A 4645-nucleotide genomic window follows, 5' to 3' on the forward strand; every position below is an offset into this window, starting at 1 on the left:
TACATTGTCAACTCTCATTTAGTTTGTGATCCACTATAACCCCTGGAGCCTTTTCTGCAGTACTCCATCCTAGGCAGTCATTGCCCATTTTGTATTTGTGCAATTGATTGTTCCTTCCTAAGTGTAGTATATTGCATTTCTCTTTATTGAATTTCATCCTATTTATTTCTGACCACTTCGCCAGTTTGTCAAGATCATTTTGAATTCTAATCCTGTCGTCCAAAGCTAGGAAACTTGCAACCCCTCCCAGCTTGCTAGTGTTTGCAAAATTTATGAGTGTACTCTCTGTGCCATTATCCCGTTCTATTTCCCCTTCCAGCTTGACTGTGAAACATTGATAACTACTCTCTGAGTACGATTGTCCAGACATTTGTGCACCCAGCTTCTAGTAGGTTCATCTAGGTTGTATTTCCCTAGTTTGTTTATGAGAAGGTCATGTAAGACAGTATCAAAAGCTGTACTAAAGTCGAGATAACGCACATCTACTGCTTCCTTCCACCCACAAGGCTTGTTACCCTGTCAAAGAAGGATACTGGGTTGGTTTGACATGATTTATTTCTGACAAATCCATGCTGACTGTTACTTAGCACCTTATTATCTTCTAGGTGCTTACAAATTGATTGTTTGGTTATTTGCTCCATTACCTTTCTGAGTACCAAAGATAAGTCAACTGTCTATAATTCCTTGGGTTGTCCTTTTTATAGCTAGGTACTATATTTGCCCTTTTCCAGTCCTCCCGTCCACCATGAGTTCTGAAAGATACACCTCTACCCCGATATAACGCTGTCCTTGGGAGCCAAAAAAATCTTACTGCGTTATAGGTGAAACCGCGGTATATCGAATTTGCTTTGATCCGCCAGAGCGCGCAGCCCCGCCCCCCCGGAGCACTGCTTTACCGCGTTATATCCGAATTCGTGTTATATCGGGGTAGAGGTGTAATCGCTAATGGCTCAGCGAGCGCTTCAGCCAGTTCCTTAAGTATTTTAGGATGTTATTTCATCAGGCCTTGCCGACGTGAAGACATCTAACTTGTCCAAGTAACCTTTTACTTGTTCTTTCCCTATTTTAGCCTCAGATCCTACCCCATTTACACGGACGTTCACTGTTAGTCATTTGATCCCAGCTCTCCTTTTTGGTGAAAACTGAAACAAAAAAGGCATTAAACACTGCAGCCATTGCTGGGTTTTCTGTTATTGTCTTTCCCTCCTTGTTGAGTAATGGGCCGGCCCTGTCCTGGGCCTGCCTCTGGCTTCGAATGTATTTGTAAAATGTTTTCCTGTTGCCCTTTATGTCCCTAGCTAGTTTCATCTCATTTTTGTGCCTTGGCCTTTCTACTTTTGTCCCTACATGTGTGTGGTGGTGTTTTTAAACATTCTTATATATAATTTGACTTAGGTTCTACTTTTTGTATGACTCTTTTTTTTAGATTCAGGTGACTGGAGAGCTCCTGGTTAGACCAGGGTGGTCTCTTACCATACTTCCTTTCTTATGCATTGGGATCGTTTGCTCTTGTGCCATTAATACTGTCTCTCTAAAATACTGCCAATAACCAACCAACCAAACAAACAAAAAGAAACCTGCCAATGGCCAATAACAGAGAAGTAAAATGAAAACCAAATCACACTTGCTCTCCCTTATTTCCCCTCTTATCTGCCAGCCAGGCCTCTTCTTCTGAGCTGAAAGAATGTACCATTGGCCTGCAAGGTCAGACTGTCCTGGGAAGCGGGGCACTGAGCGCTGGGCGAGGTCCAGGCCAGGGGCGTGTTCTCAGCATAGCTGATGAGTGACAGGCGGAGTTCTTTCTTACAGACTGACAGGCTGTGACGGAGGAGGCGGGCCAGTGAGGGGCAGGCCCTTGGAGTACAGAAACAGGCAAAGCTCAGAGCTGTGTATGGTTGTGCTATGGAAACAATGTGCCCTGAGTCACATGGGCTGGCATGAACACTATAAACACAGCTCCAGTGCTGCCAACACCAAGCATTCAAAGACTGGTGTGTCAGGCCCCCAAAAGCATAAGCTAGGACTAGAAAGCACAAGGTTCTTTTAAAATAATAAATGTGTGTCTTTTTATGACTGCTGGGTCCGAGCTCCCAGGCTCCATTCAGATCATGTTCTCAGGCTTTTTTCCAGCACCACGAGGGCTAGGAACGTACCTTTTTAAAAAAAAGCTGAGATTCTCACCTAATCCCATGACTCCAGGAGCTGGGGCTTTAATATAAACTCACAAGAACTGGCAATGCTGCAACTGTTAGGAAAGCTCCTGATAAGTGGCTTTTGAGGCGTGGAGTGATGTGGTAATGTCTCCCACCGCCTGGCTGCCTGTTTGCTGCTAGCTGGCTCCTGTGTTTCCATCAGACGGTGACTGGTCACTCCATTCTATCAACACATCCAGCATAAAAGAGTGCTCGATGGTGCCAAATGAGGGAGGGGGATCGACAACATTCTGGGGCCCTGCAGCCTTGTTTAACATGCCAATGTCTGAATGGTGAGACAGCCAGGGATGAAACGGTGAGAGCCGCAGATCTCTTGCAGAAGCTGCTGCAAGGCTGTGAAAGCAGAGGGGATTCAGCATTAACATGCTCCAAGGTAATTAGCATTCAGGCCTGTAGGGGATCCAGAAATGTAATTGTCCGAGGCTGTCAAATGCCTAGTGTGGGGCATGGCACTGTGATTCTGTTCTCTGCAGCCTGCACCTTTGAATGTGGAGGGAGGGATAGCTCAGTGGTTTGAGCATTGGGCTGCTAAACCCAGGGTTGTGAGTTCAATCCTTGCAGTGGGCCACTTAGGGATCTGGGGCAAAATCAGTACTTGGTCCTGCTAGTGAAGGCAGGGGGCTGGACTCAATGACCTTTTGGGGTCCCTTCCAGTTCTATGAGATAGGTATATCTCCATGTCAAAAGCTGTGTGCCTGCCTGCAGGACAGGGCTGGGTAGGTTTGCATAGGGAGGATTTTTACAGTGCAAGAGATGCACTGTGCATCTTTCTCAGGGAGAGTTTATATTTGTTATTTATTGTTTTTCCTCACTCTCACCTGGGGTGGGAGGTGTTTGGCTGGTTGTAGCTGGCAGACACACTGTCATAACTATAAAGGGAAGGGTAACAGCCCTCCTGTGTACAGTATTATAAAATCCCTCCTGGCCAGAGACACCAAAATCCTTTTACCTGTAAAGGGTTAAGAAGCTCAGGTAACCTGGCTGACACCTGACCCAAAGGACCAATAAGGGGACAAGATACTTTCAAATCTTGGGGGGAGAAGGCTTTTGTTTGTGCTCTTTGTTTTGGTGGTGTTCGCTCTTGGGACTAAGAGGGACCAGACATCAATCCATGCTCTCCAAATCTTTCTGAACAAGTCTCTCATATTTCAAACTTGTAACAGCCAGGCAAGGCATGTTAGTTTTATCTTTGTTTTCTCAACTTGTAAATGTTCCTTTTGCTAGAGGGTTTACCTCTGTTTGCTGTAACTTTGAACCTAAGACTAGAGAGGGTTCCTCTGGGCTCTTTGAATCTGATTGCCCTGTAAAGTTATTTTCCATCCTGATTTTACAGATGATTTTTTACCTTTCTTTGATTAAAAGCCTTCTTTTTAAGAACCTGATTGATTTTTCCTTGTTTTAAGATCCAAGGGGGTTGGATCTCGACTCACCAGGAATTGGTGTGGGGAAAGGAGGGGGAATGGTTAATTTCTCCTTGTTTTAAGATCCAAGGGTTTGGATTGGTGTTCACTAGGGAATTGGTGGAGAAGTCTCTCAAGGCTACCCAGGGAAGGGTTATAGTACTTGGGAGATATTCTGGGGGAGAGGTAGACAGAGTTCCCCAAATAACTCATAAATAATTTGGGTGGTGGCAGCCAAAGCAGATCGAAGCTGGTAGAAATCAGCTTAGAGGTTCTCATGCAGGTCCCCACATCTGTACCCTAGAGTTCAGAGTGGGGAAGGAAGCTTGACACACAGCTAGCACAGCACCTACCACAATGAGACCCCAGCGTCAGAGGTGGATTTACCATGAAACAAACAGTGCGGTGGCACGGGGCCCCCAATGACAGGGAGGCCCCCAAAATGCAGGACAAATCTCATCTGACAACCTGCCGCCGAGTCCCGGCTGGCAGCTGTGGCCAGTGGCCCCACGCCGCTCCAGTAAGTGGCTGTCTGCTAGCACGTCCATGCATGCCCCAGGCAGTGCTCGGAGACCCGCTGCCCCCCGCCCCCACGGGGTGCGAGACGTGCCAGCAGCAGCGCAGCAGGGCTAAGGCGGCTCCCTGTCCGCGCTGCCTCCCTCCCTCTGTGCCACGCAAGGAAGTGCCTGGCATGTCCCTGCGGCCCCTGGGGCGCGAGTGTCTCCATGTGTTGCTCCCACCCCGAGCGCCACCTCCGCAGCTGCCATTGGCAGGGAACTGCAGGCAATGGGAGCTGTGGTGGCAGCACCTGCGGGCAGCGGCACACAGAGATCTCCGCCCCCCCACCTCCCAAGGAGCTGCTGCCAGAGGGGTGTGCTGGTTGCTCTGGAAGCAAGGTAAGCGCCATCCCCCTGCCCCTCCCAGAGCCCGAACCCCGCACCCACTCCCACATCCCAGCCCCCTGCCCCAACCCAGAGTTCCCTCCCCATACCCAAACTTCTGCCCAGAGCCCACACCCCCTCCCACACCCCA

This window comes from Terrapene carolina, unplaced genomic scaffold (assembly GCF_002925995.2).
Source record: "Terrapene carolina triunguis isolate 2854851 unplaced genomic scaffold, T_m_triunguis-2.0 Scaffold714, whole genome shotgun sequence".
Classification (NCBI taxonomy): domain Eukaryota; kingdom Metazoa; phylum Chordata; order Testudines; family Emydidae; genus Terrapene; species Terrapene triunguis.